Source organism: Mirounga angustirostris, unplaced genomic scaffold (genome assembly GCF_029215605.1).
Source record: "Mirounga angustirostris isolate CCGP_5_RB_7025 unplaced genomic scaffold, mMirAng1.0.hap1 SCAF_3, whole genome shotgun sequence".
Classification (NCBI taxonomy): Eukaryota; Metazoa; Chordata; class Mammalia; order Carnivora; family Phocidae; genus Mirounga; species Mirounga angustirostris.
Window position 1 is genome coordinate 24,862,164 of NW_026991711.1, and position 26,567 is coordinate 24,888,730.

Consider the following 26,567-nt stretch of genomic DNA (forward strand, 5'->3'; position numbering starts at 1 on the left):
GCAAATATTCAGGACTCACACACAATTATGGTTCTGGCAGCTCTCGGTGCTATGATACCAAGCCTGACAAGGAATATTTGGGTTAATTAATACAAGGTACAGCTTTTTACATCTGGACTACGTAGAACACTTTGAACATTACAACTATTTGAGAATCCAGATATTTTACTTATTGCAGTGATTTTCTCACTAATATTGTTGGAACACTTGACATAGATTTTAGTGGTTGCTTTGTACTACTTAATGCTGCTAAGTCCGGGAAAGGTTATTTCTCTACAAAGCTTGTTTTATAAATAATGCCTGTAATAATTTTATTCCCTGTTACAAAGCAACCTTGGATGCCAGAAGCTGTTTCCCCTAATATTTTCAGAAGAGATTCCTATTGTTTTACCTAATGTGTGGTAACATCACTTTCTAAAGCTGCAAGTAGCTCAACATACAAAGTGGTGATTTCCTCCAATAACATAGCAAAGCCCTCGATTTTCCATTTCTGCTGAACAAAAACTCCTCTTGTAAACCTCTTAAGTATTTGTTTGGTGCCGGAAGCGTCTTCCACATGTAAAAGAATGTAAATACTCAAAAGTTTACCACAATGTGTTACCTCTCTTTAATGGCTGAATTAAGATGGTTCAGCAAAAGCAAAGCTGGGACAAAAAAATGGCCTGCCTAGAACCAAACCATATTAAACCCAGAGCTTTCTACTCTACCATGTGTGGAGTTCCATATTCCATGCTTAGCAGGTCTTCGGGTTTTATGTTATTTCTTTTGTTTTGCTATTCATAAATTTACATATGTTTATTCTTAACCTTAGTAATTTTTTTTTAAAGATTTTATTTATTTATTTGACAGAGAGACACAGTGAGAGAGGGGATACAAGCAGGGGGAGTGGGAGAGAGAAAAAATGTCTTTTCTTACTGCCTAATGGTTTCTCTATTAAATACACTTAGAAGATTTCCCTATTATCATATAAACCTTTGCTCTGGTCCACTTTGTAAAGATCCTAGAGGTTTAATATCAAGAGGTCATTTTTTTATTTCCCTCATTCTCATTATAGGCATCTCCTTCTCAGTGAGAGTAACATGAAGTATTGTGTTAAGTGAAGAATGAATACAAAGGTATAAATGTAGTTTTTTCTTCTAAAAAGCTTAGATTTTTCACCAGTAAGCTTGGTCTTGGTTCTGACTTCTGTAGGTCTGGAGTGGGGTAGACCATATGATGAGCTAAGGGGCCTGGTTTAGGAGTTTAGAGAGACCATAGCAAGGCTTAGCTGGCCACCAGGTGCCAGTCATAGATATTAATTCTGAACCGAGGACAATACACAGTTTAGAATTATTTTTAGACAACTGACAAAGTCTAGGTTAACCTAAGATTTTTATTTTCTCAAAAGTCTAAACTCCATTAAATTCAGTAGGCTATTACAGGATATTTTACAGAATGGTAGGCATTAGGCGTGACATACAGCTCCCGCCTTTTGAGAACTTTAAAATGAGAGGTAAAGTGGTGATAGGACTTTGGAAGTGAAGGATGCATAAAGTGACTGTATAGCCCAGTCTAAAGGTTTACTGAAAACCTCTTGGTGAATAGAATATTTGAACTAAGCCTTAGGGGAAAACAGAATTAAGGCAGTCAAAAATGTAGGAAAGGCCTTGTAAGCATGTGAAGATATATCTTCTCTGCCCCAATTCAGTGGAAATGAGTAATGTTATAATTGAATTCGGAGTCAGCAAGAGAGATAAAATTGGCTAATTACTAGAGAATAAAAGAAAGATTATGACAACGTCATGAAGGATTTGTATGCAATCTATGACCCTTGGCTTTATCCTGTGGGAGTCTGGAAGATAGAACACATTTAATCAGAGCACCATCGTGTTTTCACTTCTGTTTTAAATAAAACACTTGACTGGTGATGTGGAAAACAGGTTTGAAGACCAAAAGCTTATAGTCATTGGCAATAGTTAAGAAATTGTCATGGTGACACAGAAAAGACACTGCAAGTCTCTGAACTAGGACAGTAGGAAATGAGAACAAAAAACTAATTTTTGAAAAGTGCAAGTTTTACAATCTAAAAACAAAGGACTAGTGTATACAATGTATATAATAATGTATAATATGTGTGTGTTTATATGTGCATTGCATATATATTTATGTATATGAATATATATATTTGCTTTCTCAATAGTAAAAGTATGTATTTACTCCAGTAATTTTTTAATTTTATAGAAATAGTAAACAATCTAAATACCCATTCATAAGATGAATTACTATGTGGCTTTTGGAAAGAATGAGTTAGGAAATATATATTCATATGTATGTCACAAAAAGATTTTCATTTTTAATTATGTGAGATGAAATTGATCAAGCATTATAAATATTATTTTAGTTTCATAAGATTATAATACTTATATAAAACTATAAAGGGTGTAGAAAATAATGATATACTATAAACTTAACAATGTTTAGCCTTGAGAGAGAGGATTGTAGCTGTATTTCGCTTTTTAGGTTACTTATTTCTATTTTTGTGATTTTTTTTCCCAAGTGGCCTGTTTTGGTATTATCTTTTAGAAAATATAGCTTGAGTAGAACAAACAAATATTTGAAAAAGCAAGTTTTATAAGACTTGTAATTAATCAGTGTAGGGAATAATAGATTGATTCTCTTTCTCTCTCTCTTTTTTTAAATGGGGTTACTAAGGTGTCTTTTAGTGCCACCAACTGAGTGAGGAATTGCAAAGGAAGAATATTTTGTTTGATTTCTGAATACAGGGAAGATAGAAATTTAATTATTTTTAACTTACTAAGTTTACATTATTATTAATTTCACATGTATTTGATATATTTCTAGCATATGCAGGAGAAGGTTTTTGACCTTTGGAAAGAATTTGGAACTGGAGATAGAGACTAGGCTCAACAGCCTAGAACATAGTAGTCAAAGATTATAGTTTAAAAATAAATGAGCTCATAAATAGTTATGCTGACTCAGCAGATCAGTTCAGTCAGGGAGAAGATAATGCTGACAAGAGAAACTAGACCCTGAAGAAGGGTTTTCTGGTATAAATAATACATGTTCAAGCCAAATTGGGCATGGAGACCATCTAAAGCCACATTTCTCTTGTTTTCCAGCAAAGACATTTCAGATCCAGAGGGAATGACTCACCCAAAGTCACTTGGTTGATTAGAGGGAGAACCAGGACTAAGCAACCAGTGCAATTCTTCATGTTCTTGGGCATTTGTTTCTCTTTCTCTGTGCTTCCGGAGGAGGTTGACTTCCAATTTTACAGCATTTTACCACTTTCTAACGCCATATATACATGACCTCTTTTGAACTCCTCAGCAGCTATTAAGTATAAGGCACATGGGCGCCTGGGTGGCTCAGTTGGTTGGACGACTGCCTTCAGCTCAGGTCATGATCCTGGAGTCCCTGGATCGAGTCCCGCATCGGACTCCCTGCTTGGCAGGGAGTCTGCTTCTCCCTCTGACCCTCCCCCCTCTCTCTCATTCTCTCTCTCTCAAATAAATAAATAAAATCTTAAAAAAAAAAAAGTATAAGGCACAGTATAAGGCACAGATGGTCCATCCAACTTTACAGCTAATACAAGGTTCAATAACTTTTAGTAAGTTGAGTGGTAAGAGAGAGTCAGAATTCGAAGCAAGTCTCTCCATAGCCAGTTTTGGCTTTCTCTCAGCATCATCAATCATGTTTAAGAGCAATCTTCAACTTACTCAGATGTCTCTTGGTTCATATCTGTCATCCCATTATTTGGAAGTACGGAAAACTGGAGTCTTCATTCTAGGTATGTTCTTGTTTGAGTTCTATCCATAGTCTCTTTTCTTCCCCTCAAAACATATAAACTTAATTTTTAGTCACAACAGATAAGATTTTTAATTGGTTCATAAAGAAAGTAATATATAAAAATTTTAATTTGCTACTATCTGCAGTGCTCATTTTGCACAATTAGAAATTCTACGATGGAAGATATGATTTTTAAAAAGTGCTTTTATGAATGTACATTTTATTCTTTAGTCTGTCCTTTTAAAATTTTTATCCCCCCCCTTTTTAAATTTTGCCCTTGTGGTTTGGCAAGTATCTTACCTGTATATTTTAGAGCCTGAAATGTTTCTGCTTATTAAGAAGTTGGTGTTAGTCATTAATGGGTTAATAAAGTTAACCTGTTATGTGTGTAACATATGATGCCAGAACTTCCTTATAATTTTCAAGGGATTTGTTTCTTAAAAAGTCAATTATTTGGCTCTTTACTTCTCTTCTTCATTAAACTTCCCAACTGCTGTGTGGTGACACAATAGGGTCTTTGTCAGCTGCTTAGAGGAGCTGTTTGTCAATTGTTTTGCTTCAAGGACTGCCTCCTTTGTTGATGTTCTTCCACAGTTCCAAAAAGTAGTTCAACAAAGAGAAAAATTTTTTAAAAATATGTAATTTTCATTCACGGGGTATTTTTTGAGAGGAAAAGTTTTCATGTTGCATTGTTTAAAAACGTACTTGAGAAGATTAATCCTTTATGTTTTTTCTTTGGCAACAGAAGAAAAAAAAGATACTTAAAATATAGAAACATCATGAAAAGGGAAATAAGTAGTCAGCTTAGGATTGTTGAAATGGCAGCATTAGACACGAGGCGAAACGTAATACGAGATTTGCTATTACGAAGACAAAAAGGGACAGAGAATTTCCATTGTGATCTCAGATGGTATCCGGTGAGGAATGGGTTACTACTTAATAGAATTTTAAAACTCGAAGGGATTTAGATATCATCTAAACCAGTCTATTCCTTTCATAGGTGAGGAAATTGCAGCTCAGGGAAATGAAGTGATTGCCAGATTCTAAAACAACTGCCAGTAGAAAACAGGGAGTAATATAATCTGCCCCTGTGCCATCCATGCAGCTTGGCAGTACGAGGGGGCATTGCCTTTGTTTTCCCCATAGATTGTCATCTGTTGAGGAATAAGCCATTTCCCTTACGCAGTGCTGTGTGGAGAGAATTGTGAGGAAAAACCTGATGGATTTTATAGATTTTTCAATTTATATATACATTTATATGTATGTAAGATTGAAATAAGTAACTTTTCATTTCTACAAATTTATTCCTTTAGGTCTCTTACAGATCACAAATCCCTGATGAACTGTTACTTATGAGACTACACAATTCAGACTGCAGCATTTATATAGATTGCACATTATTCTTCCCTTATCGTGCTTTGTTCTTTCCCCTTGTGCACCTCTGAATGAATAGCTAAATTAATAAAAGAATTCCATTAAATAGATGTTTTTAAAGATTTTATTAATTTATTTGTCAGAGAGAGAAAGAGAACAAACAGGGGGAGTGGCAGGCAGGACTCGATCCCAGGACCCTGGATCATGACCTGAGCTGAAGGCAGACGCTTAACCGACTGAGCCACCCAGGCGTCCCTGAAATAGACTTTTTTAAAAAATATTTTATTTATTTGTCAGAGAGAGAGAGAGAGAGAGAGCATGCACACAAGCAGGGAGAGCAGCAGGCAGAGGGAGAAGCAGGCTCCCCGCTGAGCAGGGAGCCTGATGTGGGGCTCCATCCCTGGACTCCAGGATCACGACCTGAGCCTAAAGCGGACGCTTAACTGACTGAGCCAGCCAGGCGCCCCTCTACAAAATGGATTTTAAAAGACTCTCTCCAAGTAGGGGTCAGTACACTGTGTTCTGTGGACAGAATCCGGCCTGCTGTCTGTCTTTTGGGTAAAGTTTTATTGGCACACAGCCGTGCACTTGCCTTTGCATCCTATCCGTGGCTGCTTTGGCAAGCCTGCAGTGGCGGAGCCGAGTGGTGGCAGCAGATGCTGTATGGCGCACAAAGCTTAACATAGGAACTTTTTGGCCATTTACAGAAAAAGCCGGCTGCTCTAAAGGACCACGCAAGGACTGGGCGATTATGAAAGAACACAACATTTGTGAAACGGGATGTACGGGGATAGGGCCAGGTACATAAGATTGTTAAGCTACTAAAAAAAGTAGAAGTTTCAAAATAAGAGAGAGAGATGGGTCCTTAGGAGGACCAGTGTGTTCCATCGCATGAAAAATATATTTCCAAATGCTTCTTTTTGTAGTTTCACCTTTTATAATTTAATTTTATTGCTGAATTGTTTCTTTAGATGATACAGAAAACTTTGAATGACTTACATGATCCAACATGTTGAAAGACGCTAGGAAAAACACTCTCAGAATAAGAAGGAACATTTCCTAACAAAATAAAACAGTTTATTGGGTGAAAACGTAATTAACCTTGCATCTCTATATTCTTTGAGTATATGAAAAACAGTTTGCGCCTTTTGAAAACATTCTTTTTTTTTTTTTTTTTAATTCAGTGCTAAAAGTTTTTTTGCATCCCTCAGGGCACTGCTGCAATAATGGATAGTAAGTGCAGGATGTCTTCCTTATGTTTCCTTTCTGGTATCAGCGTTCACTGTGAGAAGGGCCCACCATATGTGGGACAGTGATAAATATCATAAAGGAATGTCAAGCTTATTGCCATCTATAAATGAAATATCAGTGATAATCAACAGATATTTTGTCTCAAGCAGATTTTTTTTTTAAAGATTTTATTTATTTATTTGAGAGAGAGAATGAGAGACAGAGAGCATGAGAGGGAAGAGGGCAAAGGGAGAAGCAGACCCCCGCTGAGCAGGGAGCCCGATGCGGGACTCGATCCCGGGACTCCAGGATCATGACCTGAGCTGAAGGCAGTCGCTTAACCAACTGAGCCACCCAGGCGCCCTCAAGCAGATTTTTTTTTATAGTGTATTTTCCAAGAGTCAAATGTAGTAAATGACTGTCATATGCGCTAAATCTTTGTTTGGCATTTGTCTAATCATACTCAATTCATAATGTCATAGAATATTCATGTGAAGGATATTATGATTTCTTAACCATTGTTTTTAGATAATGAAACACAGAGCCAGTTTGAAAATGATATGTTGATAAGGAAATACAATGAAAGATTTAGTTAGCGTTCTTATACATTCAGAGTAACAGAATATATAAATATTGGACAGTGGTTGTGAAACTGGATTTCCTGGAACCTCAGGACTTTTGGCCATTTCTGTAGAGTCAAACAGAGGCAATAGCTCAGGTTCACCCTCTGCTACTTCAACAAGAACACACTATACAGGTCTATTTTATGTTCATTTCTCCATAAAATTCCATTTGAAAAATCAAAGACTTTACCACAAAAACATACATGAATGCCACTGTTGTATACAATTGAACAACTTCATTTAATAGACAAAAGGATAGCAATGTCAGACTTTACTGTTGGGTGACCGTCTTACTTTTTAGCCTAAACAGATCTTTGCAGAATTAGTTAAACAATATGAGAGATTTATGTTTAGCTAATCTCAATGACACATTCAGCTAATTAGCAAGGTAATGAATAAGGAAGTATATTTATACTCCCAGAGTAAATGCAAAAATAATAATAATGATAGCTTTATTAAAAGTAAAAAAATAGAGTGAAAGATCTTTCATAGATTTTGAGTTATAAATCAGGTCATATAATCCAATCTTTTCATTTTATAGGTAAAGATATTAAAATCTAAGACTTCTCACGATTATTGGCAGAACAAGGGCTCGAACACAGGCACATGACCACTGTCATAAGGTTTATAGATTAGGACTCAAAAAATCAAGTTTTATGTTTAATATCTCTCTAACTTTGAGCAACTTAACTCTTTGAGCATCAATATAACCACTCTAACATGGATAATTCCTTTTTTTTTGAGAGAGAGAGAGAGTACACATACATGTATGTGGGGGGAGGGAGGGGGAAGGGGGAGAGAGAGAGACTCTTAAGCAGGCTCCATGCCCAGTGAGTTCCTTGGGGCACAATCTCAGGACCCTGAGATCATGACTTGATCTGAAATCAAGAGTAGGTCACTTAACCAACTGAGCCAACCAGGTCCTCCCCACACCCCAGTAATTCCTGATTATAGCATGGAGCTTTTGTAGGCATGGCCATAAAATGTTCTGAGTATGAGATCGCAGGTAAATATGACTTGTTATTATTAGGACAAGGTTAAATAACATGTAATTGCCAGTATCTATTTTATCTACAAACACAGCAATTTCATATGGTTTGACTTAATATTATTAATAGTATTGTACCACAAATAAATACTATTATAAAATTTTCTTTTTATGTTAAGTGTAGGGGGCTGATTTAATTGTATGCCTCTTTTCAGGGTTCACTATTAATCTTGGTCCTATCCAAGCCATTATCTTCACCTTCATTTATGTGTATATAAATGCATAGATAGGTAGATATAGAGATATAATCATTTTATAACATCCCATTCTTTATTCCCTTTTACCTCCTTTATCACAAACAACCATTTTAATAATTTGATATATTTCCTTTTAATTGCATGTATCCTTAAAATTTTAAAATGGCCATTATTATATTGTAATGACTTGCAAAATATTAAATTTATGATTTAATTCATCAGTAAACAGTGTATCTTGGATTACCTTTTCTTCTCAGAGAAAAATGACATTTTGCTTCTCTAACGTCATAGGTATGACAAGAGAATAAAATTAACCTTGAAGGGTGGAAAGGACATGACTGTCTGAAACGTGGGTACAACTGACATTGTTTTTACATGTTGCTTCCAATCTGCTTGGCCTACATGCTGTCAATACTTTTCAAGCATTTTCTCTTTTTTTTTGTTTTCCACTTTAAACACTCAGAGAAACACACATGAATGTGTGAGCACGCACACATATTCACAAACACACACAGAAGGGAAAAAAAAGAAATGAAGAAAGGCTAAGTCACAGAGAAAAAGAAAAACTGGCCTACTTTTTTTCAGGTCTTACTAAAATATCTAGGTGACAGAGTGAGCTGGTTGGTTGGTAACCAGAATTTTCCAATCGTATGATTAATCATTGTCAGGCCATCAGTTTCAGTTTAAAAACTCATGGAAAACGTTCAAAGCTTATCAAAATTGAAACAAAATTAAACATATATATCTCAGAAATATATATGTTTAATATATAGGTAAGAATAGGTCATATATAGGTAAGACTAGGTCATAATTTGCCCATTTCAATTTTAGACCACAAATGAAAACAATGTTGTTTTTTTTTTAACAAAATGAAACACAAAGTATTATTAAATACTGTTATAGTTTATTTTCACTAGAGTTTAATGGGAACAACTTGCTGTCCTGGTTTTAAATCCCAAATCAACCATTTACCTGTTTAATAGCTTTTTGGGACATCACCTTATACATGCATAAATATAAAATGATATTATGAGAATACTCAACTGAACCATTTAAATAATAATAAGTTTTATGATTTTAAACTGGGGAAATCCATGGTGATGTTCCTATTCTATTGGGAAGAAGGAGAAAGCCCCTCAACATCTGTTAACATTGTCCTTTATTGGTGCTTTTGAAATGAAAGTGTAGGGTTGAAGTAAAGGAGCCAGAATCACTGAATTGCCTTTGATTTTAAAAAAGGAAACTCCTTAAAAAAAAAAAGAGTCTGCTTCTCCCTCTGCCCCTCCTCCTGTTCGTGTTCTCTCTCTCAAATAAATAAAATCTTTAAAAAAGGAAACGATAGGAAGAATATGAGCAAGAAAATGATTTTCTTGAAGATATAATTTGCAAACTTTTTGCATGTAGGTGTCAAGAGGAAAAGGTGAGATTTGACTAATGTCTAAGGAAGTAGTAAGATACTACTGAAATGTCAGAGATAGATTTCTTAGTATAACTGATCGTCACCTGGTAAATTAAGATTAGAAAACTCAAGATAGTTGTTGTAAATGAGACTTGTATTTATTCCAATCTGTATTTCATTGTAATAGTCTCTCCTTAATCTTTGCTACACTGAGAAAGAAAATTTTGCAGCATTTAAATATTCCAACAAACCTTTAACCCCAGGAGGATTAAACCCCACTGATTCTATCACTATTTGTGATCCCTCATCACATATTATATACCTTCTTTCTTATTATGGTTGGATTCCCTATCGGTATTTGTAATCAATCCTTTTTTAACTGCCTCATGCTCTTAAGCTTGTTGGTTTGCACAGCCATGACTCCTGCTGAATCTTGTTCCCCACCCAGGCTGCACCTGCTGACTGGCAGGAGAAAAAGGAAAAAAAAGAATCACAGAGAGCTGGCTAGTTTCACTATTTCTCTATTTCCTTCACTCTCTTGTTGTCCCACACCATTAATGATGACCTTGTCTCTCATTCTCAGTCTCAGTGGATGACCTTAAGGATTTCACTGAGGATGTCGGTATAGCCCCCATATCAACCATCATATCAATATCTTTAACCATATACACTTTGCCTTCTCTGTTGCTGTTATAGGTAGTTGGCTTTCATTACAAAGGCCATTAGCTTTACCCCCCCCCCCCACGTGATTCTACATTAGATCCCAGCACCACTGGCCTGCTCAAGGACATATCTACAGCAATAATTATTTCTATATTACATCACTTATTTTTTCTCCAGATCATTCCATTAGCATAAAGTGATGCTGTAATTCCTTTCATCTTAAAAAAACCTTATGTCCCCACTTATCTCACTAGCGACTATATTGGTTCCTTCCTCCTCTGTTAGAGCAACTTCTTGAAAGAATTTCCCATTCTTCATCCCCTTCAATTATTTTCCATCTCTCTTCAATCCACTCCAATCAGATTTTTACCTCTATTTTTATTAATGAAACTGCTCCTGTCAAGGTCATGAATGCCCTCTACACTGGGAAGTGCTGTGGTCAGTTCTCCATCTGCTTCTTATTTAGCATTCCACAAGCATTTGCACCTGTTAATAAATGCCTCCTTTTGATACCATTTTCTTCAATCATTTGCTTGGACAAAATTTTAGGCAGGTTTCTCTCCACCTTGTTGCTTCTTAACTTTCTTTTTACCCCTTTATTCATCGTTGTCCTGACCTTTTAACTTTGGATTGCCTGGGATGTAAGCTACCTTCTTTCCTTTGTTCAGAGTCCCTTCCCTGTTAATTTCATCCAGTACCGTGATCTTAAACACCATGTGCGTATTAATGATTCCCAAATTATGTATCTAGTATAGACTTCTACAGGAAATCATTGATCAGCTTTCAACAGGTTAACACGTAATTATTTTACAGATATCCCCAAATCATGCATAAAATTGAACTCTTAGCTTTCTTCCTCTTACCTATTCTACTTTTGAGTTTCTCATATCAGTTAATGGACATTTTTGCGTCTACAGTTGCATGGCTTAGAAACCTCGGAGTTGTTCTGAATTGTTGAGGTGGTTCTTTTTCTCACATTCCTCATTTAATCTCTCAGGCAATGTTGATGACTCTACTTTCAAAAGATGCCTAGAATTAAATCAGTGTTCTCTCCCACCAAGGCTACCATATTGGTCTAAGCTATTATAATCTTTCTTGGATCACTTCAATGGCCTAGAAGTTCTCCCTATGCTTCCTTCCTGTGCATTACAGTGGGTGCTGCTGTGCCCTGCCTAGGTTTCTCCTTCAGAATGATAAGGCCATCTCCAATATCTGCTGGAAATGTTGCTTGTTGACTAGTCACAGCTGAATCCCCTCCTTGGATTTTCCCTCAGCCAAAGATAGCTGCCTTTTCTAAGTATATGCCTCCTTACTGGGTTTGACTTGCATCACCAGTTTGAACCAGTCCAGCAGGGACACCCCAGTTGCACAATATCCTGGGGTCAGCGGAGATCTTTGCTGAGGCCCTATGGCATTTGAAATGCTTCCTCTGCCCAATCCTGCTTTCCTCGCATCTCACAGGTGTTCTTGTCAGTGTTCCTCAGTAGACGCCGTACCAGGGGCTGTTTCCTGGGGAAGCTGACATGCAGTTTGTCCCACATCAGTCTGAAAAGTAGCCTAGAGAGTGTTTTAATATGTATATTAGATGCTATAATTCCTCACGGCTCTACACTATTTCCCCATTTTACTTCAAAGTAAAAGCTGAAATGTCCTTAAAAGGAACCGCATAGCCGTACAAAGTTTTCCCCTGCCTCACTCCTCCCTTCCATCCATCACTGCTCTGATCTCACCTTCGAGGAGTCTTTCTAGCTCTAGTCTTTCTAGCTTCGTTACAGCCATGTTACCTTTATGGCTCTTCCTCGAACAGTCATGCATGAGGCCATGACGAGTTCTGGTGTTTGTGTTAGTTTTTCCTTCTGCATGGGACACTCCTCCCCTAAGTAGCTGCAAGGCCATCTCCCTTGCAGCTTGCAGTGGGCCTTCCAGTGAGGTCAACTCTGACCACCTTCTTAAAAATTGACACCTGGGTGAGCTTTTACCAGTCTCCTTACCTGTTGTATTGTTCATAGCTGTGTTCACCTTCTAATATACTGTATTCATGATTCATTGATTTATTGATGATAATTTAGTGCCATTATGCTACCTCCAGATTGTAAGCTGCATAAAACCAGATTTGTTTGTTTTGTTTCTTCCTAGATCTCTGATACATAGGAGTAGGTATTCACAATATTTATTGAATGAATGAATGAATGAGCCACCTCACTGCTTAGGATTCAGTAATAGAACATATATGCAATGCAAACCTGCTGGGCAGGTCTCATCATATAGTACATATAACAAAAAATAGTTACCTCCATTGCTTATTGATTTTTTTTTTCTAAGTACAAATTCCATAGAAAATTTAACAGGGGGATAATTTTTTTAAATGCTATTCTTCTAGTAGCCAAATTATAACCACAAAATCACCCAAAATTTAAATTTAATTAAAAATTTTCTCTTCCCCATATGTACATAATATCCTGTCATTCTCCCCACCCCCACCACTATTATCTATATTTCTTGCTTGCTTAAGCAGGTAAACTGCACTTAACTATTCATATTTAAACGAATTGGCCAGTTAATTGTTTCAGCTGCAATTTTAGTAAATTCATTTTTCAGGTTGTACTTTAAATTGGGATAGTTAGGGCCACATTTTTCATGGCTGCAGATGGACAGTGTTACTCATAAAGTGAATGACCTTGGGCATAAAATGGAGACAGAAAAAAGTACTAAATCATCAATATGTTAATCAAAACAATGGAGGGTGAAATTTTTTTTTTTTAAGATTTTATTTGTTTGCCAGAGAGAGAGCACGCACGCACAAGCAGGGGGAGTGGCATGCAGAGGGAGAAGCAGGCTCTCCGATGTTCAAGGAGCCCAATGCGGGACTCGATCCCAGGACCCTGAGATCATGACCTGAGCCGAAGGCAGACGCTTAACCGGAAGTTTTTATAACCTAAAAGTGCATTGGTATATATGGAAAATTAAAATAACACCCTAAATCGGGAGACTATCTATCAAAAGGTACATCCAGGACTTATTAAAGATCATAAGGTACAGTATGTTCTTAAAGTTCAGAAAAAAAAAAAAGACTATGATGCTTTCTGTAATTATTTTACTATGGATAGATAATAATCAAAATTTTATATATGCTCTATAATAATTTATATGTTTACCTACCTAGTTGAAACTATTAAAAATTTTCCATTTGCAGGATTTAATTATTTTATTTCTATAAGTTTAATTCCTGTCCTTAAAATATCAGATTTCCAGCTGTTTCTAAAGCAATTCATAGTGCAAGTTCTAGCCAGACCCATAATTAAAATATCCAAAAAGTGTTCTTAAAATAATCATTTAGAGAAAATAAACCAACTCTAAAGCAGTGTCCCACCCACATCCATAAGCCCAGGCTTTTAATTATTCTGTGTAGTGGCTCTAAGAAAATAAAACCACCTTTGATTTTCTTTATGACCAGGTGTTATTAAAATTTTATTTAATTGTCAAAATTTATCATTTTTAATTTCCAAATGGTGGTACAAATATAAAAGTCCCAAAGAGCTATGCTGAAGTATGATAAATGTCTTCAGTTTTAAATATGTTGAACCTTAAATAATGAAGATGTGATGCTGTACTTTGAACTAATGAAATTAGCATTCTGTTTGCCCCAGAATCTTTTGGGCATAAACAGGTATTCATTGAATGAGAAACTTAGGAGAGACTCAGAGAGAACGAAGTTAGGTAAACATTTTTGAACTTAACTATTTTTTGGTTTTTGACTATTATTAAGGTAGAACATTCCTGTAACTCAACTTTCTAAAGGCTTAGAAAATACAAAGTAAGAACTCCTTTGCCTCTTCCTGTCTGTTAGATATCAAAATTCACCTGCCGACGGGGGGGGGGGGGGGGGCAAAAATGTAACCAGTTCCTGGATATTCTTTGTGTATGAATATTTAGGCATATATATATATATTCTTCCACTTGAACCCTTTTAAAAATACAGTTGGAGACATACCACATACATTGTTCTACATCTTGCTTTTTCACTTAATAATATATTATGGAGATTGTTGCCCAATAATATAGACAAAAATGATCCTTATGCTTTCACTGAGATCATATTATACTTTGTATGTGTGTGTCCATTCATGAATATAGAGACAGACACAAACACTATAATTTATTTAATGTGTCATTTAGGGAAATTCATGGTATTTCCAACATTGTTATAAGAAAATACTACAGTGATGATCTATTTCTCACATGAGGAAGTATATGTAGAGTGTGTATATATATGTATATATATATATGCACTCTTTATTTTATTTATTTGTTTTTTAAAGATTTTACTTATATATTTCAGAGAGAGAGAGAAAACATGAGTGAGGGGAGGAGCAGAGGGAGAGGGACAAACAGACTCCATGCTGAGTGTAGGAGTGTAGAGCCTGGCGCAGGGCTTGATCTCACGACCCTGAGATCATGACCGGAGCCGAGATCAAGAGTCAGACGCTTAACCGATTGAGCCACCCAGGCGCACCTGTAGATACTCTTTATGTAGGATGGCTGGATTCAAGAGAATGACATTTATCATTTTAATAAAGATTTCTAAAATCTATTCATGGAATACTCATTATATTCATACTCCACCAGCACTGTATGAAAGTGCTGGTTTAACCTTACATTGTTTGGAAGCGTTAATAATAATAATATTAATAACACTGAGTACAGTAAAGTAAAATTGTCCACATGAGTAGAATTAGTTACCTGACAGTGCTAGAAACATCAGAGTAAAGGTTTTTTTCTTTGTTTTCTTTTTTTTTTTTTCCTGAGAAAAGGTAAACTACTTTATGGGTAAACTTCCCATACTGTGGAATGCAGTCATTCCACATCCTATTAATGTTGACACTAGTATGATGCCAGAAACATGACAGATGCCCAGGGATTGTTATTATCGTGAACTGAAGTAAATATGAAGAATATGATTAAACTTCAGGAAACATAGCAATACACTCCTCATTTCATATAAAAACAATATATTTAAACCGGATGGTGACCTCACACGTATGTTGGGAGGTTAGCGAAATGCCAGATTGACAAATATTCATGGACAAGGTAGTTACAGGCACCAGTGTGACCTGAAGTGGTTCTTGACGGCAGCACAGACTAAGGAGAAAAGAGAAGGGCTGGTGAGCTGAAGTCCCTGCAGGATCTGAAAAAGTCACAGAAATTGTCAGAGCTGGCCATTCCGCACTGGGATCCCTGCTCTGTGGGAAGTCTGCTTCTCCCTCTACTCCTCCCCCCTGCTTGTGCACGCTCTCTCTCCCTCTCATGCTCTCTCTCTCTCTCTCTCAGTATTACTCGCACTCTCCTCCGACCGAAACAGATTGTACAGATGTGACTGGGAACAACACATTATCAATGGTTGGCCAGCTCACTTAGCGGATTTTGAAAAGGACAGCTCTTTACTTTATCAACTCCTTACACTAGGCAACCTTCCCGAGATGCTATGTATCCTGGTAATGCATCAAGTTTCGTATTTATCTGTTTCTGTTTTTCTCTAACTGGGTTTGGAAGCTTGAGGATTCGTTTTGGTTTCTCGTCTAATATCACTTTCATAGTTGTATCCTATGGATTTAAGTTTCTCAGTCATTTTCAAAAGGAGAAAGAGAGATAATTTCAAATTTGCTGCATTTAAATGTGTTTGAGGTCACTGTTCTATTGCAGAAATGTTGTTTTACCTAAGGGAAAATTTCACTGCAATGAGAGATGACAAAACCCCTGTGTAGACACCTGGAAAATTTGTGAAACATCTGAGACAACAAAAAGACAATAAAATGGCAAGATATTATTATTACACGGGTATTCCAATTTAGCAACTGTATCAGTAATACCCATTTTGATAGAGTATTAACTTTTTGTTGCTTTCACTTTCTTTGATATTATTAAGATACAGACTTTTAGGCCTTTTTTTTTTTTTTTTTTTTTTAAAGAGAGAGAGGGAGTACGAGTGAGGTGGGGAGGGGCAGCAGGAGAGGGAAAGGGAGAATCTTAAGCAAGCTCCGCGCCCAGCATGGAGCCCGACATGGGGCTGGATCTCAGGACTCAGATCATGACCTGAGCAAAAATTGAGAGTCGAACACTTAACAGACTGAGCTACCCAGGTGCCCCTAAATTTAATCTGGGTCTCTAATTCAGGTTCCAGACTAACAGAATACAAAACAAAATATAAGAAGAAGTTAAACATGTATAACTATTTATGTTGATATAACCTGCTTTAAAATTATATTCTTCAGTGTAGTACAATTAAACATTTAATCATTTTTATCATTAGTTATAGTATTATATGAAAAGTTGAAAAATTATTTCGTTTTGTATAGTTAATGACATCCTTATTTTTTTAAAGGTTTATTTGTTTATTTGGGAGAGAGAAAGAGCATGAGAGAGAGCATGAGAGGGAGAGAGAGCGTGCACAAGCAGGGGGGAGGAGTAGAGGGAGAAGCAGACTTCCCACAGAGCAGGGATCCCAATGAGGGACTTGATCCCAGGACCCTGGGATCATGACCTGAGCTGAAGGCACATGCTTAACTGACTGAGCCACCCATGTGCCCCAATGACACCCTTATTAATTTTGATTGCATAAAACATCCTAAGTATATGTAATAGTATATTCCTCCTTGTGCTGTTCTAGTTCCTCAATTTAGGTAAGACTCTCATTGTTTTTAGCAAGATCCTTTGGAAATAGAGGTAATAGCCATTATGAAATTTCAGTGAAGGTAACTGAATGAGTATTATTAGCTCTGTTCACTGAAAGTAAAAGGAAATGTACATAAAAGTGGTGTTATTCATGTCTAGGAAAATATAGATGGTTAAGACTTATCAGATAACACTTATAGAATCTTTGCTACCTGCCAGACACTGGCATGGTTGAGTCATTTAATCCCCATAAGGGCCTTATGGGCTAGGTACTCCTATTATCATCAGTGTTTTACTGTTCAGAAAACAGAGGCACAGAAATGTTAAGCAACTTCTGCAAGGTCCTACAGAGGCATGTGATGGAGCTGGGGCTTGAATCCAAATCATCTGGTGTCAAAGTCTGCATAATGCATAAAGAGAGAGTGTCATATCAAACAGGTTTTCATTTCTTCTGAAATATCTTTTATTAGTGGAAACTTGGAGCCCTTTTCCCACTAATGTACCTTCTGTTCACCTTAGTTTTTAAAGTTCCTGTCAAATGTGGGGAGAAGAAAATCATGGCATTTTACTGGGGTTACTTCCTTTTTTTTTTTTTAAGATTTTATTTATTTATTTATTTATTTATTTATTTATTTTTGAGAGAGAGAGAGTATAAGCGGGAGTAGGGAGAGGGAGAAGCAGATTCCCGCTGAGCAGGGAGCCCAGCCTGCAACTCAGTTCCAGGACCCTGAGATCATGACCTGAGCCAAAGGCAGACACTTAACCGACTGAGCCACCCAGGTGCCCCACTGTGATTACTTCTGATTTCAGTGACATACTAAACTAAGTCCTTGATTTTTATGGCAGTTGAGAATTGTTCAATTAAAAAAATTAATAACCCAGATATTTTACACTAAAATGTGAATGTTTCGCTTGGATAAAATCAAGCAAGCAAGATTAGGTTAATATCAGCAAATAAATTTCCACTAATGTCTTTATTATATCTATATTTTAGGTAAAGTGGAAATTATGACCTAAGCTATTCTGATAATATTCTTCATTATTCATTAGAAGACTAATGTCTTGATAAATTTTACTAAGTTTATCATTACTTAATATTAAGTTAGATTTAAGTAAGACTTTCTATTTGTAAGACAATACTCTAAACTTAAGAGAACATATTATGATAGAATAATGATTATATCTTATTTTAAATGATGTTCTTGGACAATATATCAAAAAGATTTCCCATAATCTATAATAATTTAGTACAAAATAGGTTTTAATGTCAATCAAATGTGCTTTAAGACACTATATACAAATAATATGCATGTATGATAAACACACGCATATATGTTTACATATTTATAGCATTTTGAGGATTATTATTTTAGAAAATCCAATTATGCAGCAAATGATCTTTTAATTATCTGGTAAGTGTATAATTAGGGATAATTTTTTTTTAACTAATTTGCCAATTAAAACAAAAGTCCTAAAAGAAAGCCAATGTACTTATCTAAACTAAACATATTTCTCTACATAAAAACTCTACAATAAAATAGAAAATATTAAAATAAATCTAGAGGGGTTAACTAAAATCAAATCCATCAAGCCAGTACATAATTGACATAAGTCCTTTTGTCATTTTGTATCATACACATATGAAACGTCAAGTGAAGCAAAGCATACTGTATCACATGCTGCTAAAATGATTTCTCCTGCTTTAATTTTGTAAACTGAATTTTTAAAAGTTGGCCAAAGAACCAACACCCAGCTTCAAGAGAGCTGCTGAATTTTTTAGTGAATAATAGTAACAATAACGATAACAATAATAATAATAATAATAATAATAATGAATTTATTAGTGAATAACTATTATTATTCACTAAATAGGTAGCATTACTGAGTGACCTATTCTAGACACTGTTCTAAGGCAGAGCTCTTGACAGAATGCTTTTACCAACAGTCAATTTCAAGTTCTTGGCTTAAGTGACAGGGCATAAGCTAAATATTTTGCATCTAGAGGCTTTGCATGTCTCTAAACATTAAATGACCTGATACTATTGTATGTTTAACATTTTAGAAGAACAAATGGTACAGGTAAAAGCTGGCTTTTGATTGATTTGGTTTTGGAAGATCTGGTTGCTAGACATGTCTGTTATTATCTGTGGGTCTTAGGCAAGGAACAGTAACCCTAAGACTGTTGGAGGGGCTAGTAATTTCCCTATTATTCCTTCTGTAATACAATGGACATAATAGAATTTTTGTGGACATTAAATCAGGTGGAATCCTAGAAAATGCCTAAAACAATGCCAGCAGAATAGGAGAGGTCCAGAAAAAATTTGATAAGTCTGAATTTAGAAAGAAGAAATCTGGGACACTAACACTGAATGACTTTAGCCTGCTTCGTAAATTTGTCTGAGACAGAGTATATATATACATATGTATGTTGCATGTAGAGAGGTTTATTGTATAATATTTTGATAAGGTCACCGGAAAATTGATGGTGTAGGCACCAGTACCATTTTTGAAAATAATTGGCTGAGAGACTAAGTTTCAAATTCCTTATTGGAAAGGACTATTTTCTTTTTTTTTTTTAATTTTTTTTTTTTTTTTTTTTTTTTTTTGCGAGAGAAAGACAGAGAGCATGAGAGGGAGGAGGGTCAGAGGGATAAGCAGACTCCCTGCTGAGCAGGGAGTGGGACTTGATCCCGGGACTCTGGGATCATGACCTGAGCAGAAGGGCAGTTGCTTAACCGATTGAGCCACCCAGGTGCCCCTGGAAAGGACTATTTTCAATTAGAGTGATGAACAGCCAACATCTTTGTAATATTTTCTCTTCAATTCCACTTTTCTTCTTTTTTCTCTTGACATATGGATATTACTTTACCAGAGGTGTGTTGACTCTGTGATGTAATCTAAAAGAACTTTGTTCCGTCTGGCTTGGGAAGCAGCGAGGAAGAGGGACAAAGAGGCAAAATAATGGCAATGGGCACCAGGGAGAGAGCGCAGTCAATAAGATTAAACAAGATTTAGTTAATCTGCCAAGTGGAGTGTTCAACTCTATCATTGAGAACTGTCTATTATTTTTTAAAACCTGAGGTGCTGAGGAGAGTAGATGTATGAGAATGATAGATGAATGTAATTGTATACATCCATATAGTGATTTATCTTAGTAATATAGGAAATTGTAGCATTCACAGTTTTAGGTGGCTGTTGAAGGAGAGGGTGACTAAATTAGGTTTTAGTTGAAATGGTCCACAAGTATTTCACTGGCTTCTAGAGAGGTGGAAAAATGATGGAATACTTTTAGATGTCAAAAGCTATGAGAAGATATACATTTGTAACTAAAGTTAAAATCTGATGTTAATGTGATCTTTTCCCTTAATTTTTTCACAAGGCCAACTATATAAAATGTATACCATATAACAAGTCTTTACTATACATTAAACAAATAGCTGCTGTTTTCTGTACTTGTGGCTTCTTGCACGATGAAATTAGTAGACTTTTTTTTAAGATTTTATTTATTTATTTCTCAGAGAAAGAGAGAGCACAAGCTGGGGGACCCTTCATTAAGCAGGGAGCCCAATGGGGGACTCAGTCCCAGGACCCTGGGATCACGACCTGAGCTGAAGGCAGACGCTTAACCGACTGAGCCACCCAGGCGTCCCAAATGAGCAGACTTTTAGACAGCAATTGTGGGACGCCTGGGTGGCTCAGATGGTTAAGCGTCTGCCTTCAGCTCAGGTCGTGATCCCAGGGTCCTGGGATCGAGTCCCGCATCGGGCTCCCCGCTCAGCGGGAGCCTGCTTCTCCCTCTCCCTCTCTCTCTGTCTCTTAGGAATAAATAAATAAAATCTTAAAAAAAAAAAAATAGACAGCAATTGTATTTGAATCATGGTTGTAGCCTTTTAAAAAGCAAATGAACTAAAATTTCTATTTAGCTCAAACTTTTTCAGTGGTATAACTAGATTTGTTTTCACAGAAACCCACCTTGTACTAAAACCTTAAGGCAGTGACTTGTCAATTGAGATTATTTAACCTAAACCGAAAAGAATGAGAAGTGTTTAAATAGATAAGAAAATAAATATTTTGTGCCCATGTTTTTTACTGGTAATTAAAATTTTAACTGGGCACAGGGAAAATGACAATTGGCTTAAAACATACATAAGGGTTTTATACTTGGGAAGATAAAAGACTGCATTTATTCATTACCCATGTTTAAATGTATAAATAATTATAAAGATACTATAATATTCAACAGACTTTACAAAGGGATATATATATATATATATATCCCTCTATATATGTATAGAAAATATATATCTATATAATGCCATCAGACAGAATGGTTTTTCTTCTGAAATATTAATTTTCTAACTTGTCAATGTGCTTTCCTGACTTAAATTTCTGTTTTCTTCCTTAGAAAAATAATTCATATATATATGTATGACTTTTGCATATTATTATACCTTAATGTATATTGGTGCTTTTAAGGAGATTCCATATCTAATTGTTGTAAGAAAGAAGTAAAATATCAATGCTCACTTAGCTCTTGATTTTCCTAGATATTTTATTATCAGTTTTAAATGGTAATATACCAGAAAATATACATGATTCATCTAATTCCACTTATATTTATATAACATAGAAAAATTTGTGCATGGCTTTCATCCTTTTGAAAACAGCTTATTTTTCCAATAGCAATACATGTCAAAAAGCTGAAATGACAGCTTCTTTATCTTCTTGAACCTCAAATATGATGTAGCTCATTACATTAGCACCAAGAAAGCAGGCCATAAATTACCACAGCGTGTTCAGGCATGTCTGCAGGCTTGACATTGCCTTCCTCATAGAATATCCATCATTCCAGAAATGTCCTGGATACTGAAGGGACAGACTGCAAAGAAATGAATTCCTAAAATAGAGTCACACAGTTTCTTACTGTTAATATCAGGTACAAGATACTGTTATATCAGTTCAATTTCTACCTCAGTGATGAACTCAGTAATCAAGATACATTAGGAAGAATTTCATGCTTTAAAAACTATGGAGAGTTTACATATGTTTACTTAGTTTATAGAGATTGGAAATGGGATAAGAGTGGAGTAAAATTAATAGAAAACCATTTGAAACATGAAAAAAAAAAGTATTTTCATTCTTTGCTCCATACATTTTAGGAAATAATAAACTTTACTAAAATAAACTTGAAGAGTTGTTTATAAACAAGTCCTTTTAGGACTGATTAATATATTATTCTTAAAGAATATGTTTAGGGTGATGACCAAGAAATTTTTATTGCAATACTTACAGTGTGTAACATAGGACCACAGTATGAGTAATGTTTAAGTTGCAGAGGGAAAAGAACATGTTGAAAGGTACAAATTACAATGTCTTCTGGCCTAAGAATGTTAAGTTCTCCGAGGGAACAAATGGGAAAAAGGAACTATTTAAATGTAGTGTCCAGGGGCACCTGGGTGGCTCAGTCGTTAAGCGTCTGCCTTCGGCTCAGGTCATGATCCCAGGCTCCTAGGATAGAGCCCTGCATTGGGCTCCCTGCTCGGCGGGAAGCCTGCTTCTCCCTCTCCCACTCCCCCCGCTTGTGTTCCCTCTCTTGCTTTGTCTCTCTCTGTCAAATAAATAAATAAATAAATAAATAAATAAATAAATAAATAAATAAATAAAATCTTAAAAAAAATGTAGTGCCCATTCAGAATATCAAGTATGGAAAGAATATTCAATCACACACTCATTGATTTCAGTGAGCATCAATGCAAGGTCTTATTGTTGAGCGATTAAAAAGGACAAGACATCGGGGAATTTAAGATCCTTTTTTTTTTTTTTCCTGGGCACTGGAAATGGAAAAGTGGAATGCAAATGTCTTATATTTTAATATTAAGTTTATTGATTTTTCTTAACTGAATATCTAACACGTCACTGTTTTGTTAGACTTGAGGTACTTTTTTATCTGATTCAAGTTTTGTTTTCTACAATGAAAATATTGATCATGTTACTTAGTCCTTAGTTAAGATAGAAACATCAAATTTCAATTTAGGATAGCTATCTTAGAAAATGGTAAACAATGTATTGATATTTTGGAAAATGTGACAGACAACTGCCAAGATAAATGAGAAGGTAAAACAATCCCTGAGGATCTGCAGCTGTGGTAGAATAACGCCCTCCACCAAATGTGCAACAACCTTATCCCCAAAACCTATGAATATTACCTTACGTGGCAAATGATCTTTGTTGATGATGTACAACATAATACAAAACAAACGAGAGTGAAAAAAAGTGATCTCTGTTGATGCAAGGGCACAGACCATAAAATAGTGAGAGCATCCTGAATTAGCCAGGTGGACCCCATCTAATCACATTAGTCCTTAAAAGCAGAGAAATGTCTCCAGTCCTTAAAAGCAGAGAAATGTCTCCTTCCTCCAGAGGAAGAGGAAGGCAGAGAGGTACAGCAAAAGGGAAGTTGGAGAGATCTGAAATCTGAGAGGTAATCTACCTGCTGTCTGGTGGGGGGTATGGGTGGCGCAGAAGTGTTGGAGACAACTGGGAAAGCATCAGAATGAATACAGGCAACCTCTTGACAACCAGCAAGGTCATAGACTTCCATCCCAGGAACTAAATGCCTCCAGAACCAGAATGAGTTTGGAAGTGGTTTAATTCCAGAGCCTCCTGAAAGGGAAGGAGCTTGGGTGACACCAACTTTGGCCTCTGAAGACCCTGAGCCAAAAACCAGCTGAGTCCATCTGGATTTCCGACCTACTGAGGTTAAAAAATATGCATTGCTTTAAGCTGATAAATTGTGGTGATTTGTTAAAGCAGCAATAGAAAATACAGCAGTATAGAAAGCTCTATCAGAGAACTGTTTCCACTTAAATAATCAGTGTTAAATGGTTAAAAGTTTGAAATGTACTCAAGGTCTTTATTAAATTGTGTCTTAATTCTAATATAAATATGAAGAATGAAAGAAAATAATATTCATGCACATATGTTACTGTAACAATTTTTCATACAAGCAGGGATCCAGTATGTTTTAATATCCTTCCGAATACGAAATTAGGGAAAACTATAATCAAAACTACATGTCAGTAGAAAACCGGTGCCTGGTATCCAATTTGTTGTGATAGCCCATTCAGAGTCTGATATAGAAAACTTGGTAAGTAGAGTCAGTTATTTGTGGAAGACTTCCACTCCAAGGCAAACTCATATCTAAACCTATTCTCAGTTGGTGCTGGTAGTAGTGAAGCTATTCAATTGACCTGACTTTTGTAAAAATTTCATTCCTTGCCTCATTGCCGCTGGAGATTTTAGCAGGCATAGGAACAGAAAAACTTACAGGGGAGGTACGCAATGGTTGTTTGACCTCAGCTATGATACAAAACAAACAAAAAAACCTATCCTCTTATGCACGTGAACGTTTTTACTTGGGACAGCCTAAACCCATTTAGGGCAATGGCAGTGACAACAGAAAATACAAATAATTATTAACGTTGCTGATCTTATTTCATGCAAACCACCTGGTCATTCACCTCTCACTGATTGGGTGTGCCTAGATAGTTTTTCTCCACCCAAATGATAGATAAGTCCTACTTTTAAAACTCTGATAGCACTTCCATGTAAATTCTGAGTGTGTTGGTAGAAATGTAATAGGTATTGATGACAGATTTTGATAATATCATTGTATAAGATCATGATTTGCAGATGCAATTTGGAAAGTGGTCACATATCAAGGGCAAATTACCAGAGTAAAACATGTTTCAATTTAGGATTCATTCTGTTGTTACCATGGGCAAGAATGGAAACTCTTCTAGCAAGCATCTATCATCTAAATAGTCAACCTGCTCTCTGTGTGTAAGAGTTAAAAGAAATTACTCCTTTGTTGGATTACATTTGAGTTTATCTTAGTGTGTTAAAGAATTTTGCAGATAGGAAAAAAGTTCAAAGTCCTCTTTACTCATTTAAGTGTCCAATAAACACTTACGACTTCTGGATATATAATAGCAGAAACCTTTCTGCATCTGCCTCATTGCTTGTCAACAACTGTCTTACTTTTTTGTGTTTCAGAATATTGCTAAGAGCATGTAACCTTGCCGTTGCAATTTCAAACTGATTTTCTTTTCATGTTCCCTATTTGGCTGCCTAGATTCCAAGGTCATCTCTTAGTCCTCCCTGTAGGCACTGATAAAAAGGTATATTGGAAAAAAAAAAGAATTTAAATTCTGTAACAACACCAACAAATAACCTACATAATATTTTAAACTGGTAATTTAAAATATGAAGGCATTTTGACCTGAAAACATAGGGAAATAGGGCCACAGGTGACCAAACAAAATAATGAAAAATTTAAAAGGTAAACTATTTTTTAAAATATTGAATAACAGGCAGTCCTTTTTAAATGAAATAAATAACATTTCAAGTTTTAGAGAATGCTAAATTCTCTACATGATTGTAATTATGTAGCTATATTAATCCTTGCATGCATTATGGCCATAGTATGCTCATGGCCTGAAAAAAGGTAATGAATCTCCTATTTTATCATAGAAAATTATACTTTGGTCTTGAATAGACTCTTGCTCATTGGATTTATAAATTGAGATGACAGTAACGGTAATAACAACAACAAACAAGATCATGTTTGGGAAACAAAAAAGAGATAATCAAAATAGAGATTTTGGTTATAGTTCCAATCTGAAGAGCAAACAGCATGTCAGAGGTATTTTAAAGGTAAAAACCAGACCAGGAAAAAAAAAACAAAAACAGACAAAAAAAAAAACCAGACCAGGAAAATCAACATATGTCAGTCTAATGTGATTTAACCATTAGAATATGAATTTGGAATATTTGTAAATAATGTAATGTAGTTATGCAAAGAGAGTAAGCTTCTAAATATCAATAGAAAAAATCTATTAAATATAACATGTAATAAACCAATTTGGAACTACTTGTAGGAAATAAGTCAATTGTTAGATATTAAGTCATTTAAAATTGGGGATTATATACTTCATATTTATCAAAATCGTTGCGTTTTAAAGAGTAGTTAATAAGACAAAAATATAGATCTGCTGAGTGATAAGATTTAATGCAGATAACTTGATAATGAGAATGCTCACCTTATATTTAAGAACATTACATTTCAATGGTGTATTTACGCTCAGCCCATGTATATCATAGGTATTGTATAACAGATAAAATTCTGCTTATGCAGTAGTGCCGCCATGGAAAAAAAATCTAAATACCTTTAAAATACTTTAGACTAAAAGTCATAAGCAATAGACCATAGGAAATTGTCTGTTAATATGATAGAGGCTATGATGGCCCAACATACATAACCTCTGTTACGGTTAGTTTTCTCTGTGCAGCTGTCTTGGCTGCAGTGCCCAGCTGTTAATCAAATGCTGACCTAGGTGCGACCGTGCGGATAGACGTAGTTAGCAGCCACAGTCAGGTGACAGCGAGAACGGGATCACTCTCAGTAATACGGGTGGTCCTCATGCAGTCATTTCAGAGCCCCTAGCAGCACAACCTGAGGTGTCCCTGAGTACACGTCGTCGTTATGCCTCAGGATTCAGTATCAACTCTTGCTG

The 26,567-nt window shown here is 35.8% G+C and overlaps 1 long non-coding RNA gene across 2 annotated transcripts in view; it reads left to right on the forward strand.

Annotated features, from left to right (window-relative positions):
* Positions 1-3,700: 3,700 nt before the first annotated feature.
* Positions 3,701-26,567, forward strand: part of LOC129045657 (uncharacterized) — a 133,042-nt gene continuing 110,175 nt past the window's right edge. Inside the window, exon 1 of one of the 2 annotated variants that reach the window (XR_008505703.2) lies at positions 3,701-3,790. This is a non-coding gene — a long non-coding RNA (uncharacterized LOC129045657). The remainder of the gene's footprint in view (positions 3,791-26,567) is intronic. The other variant, XR_008505704.2, reaches the window with a different exon arrangement.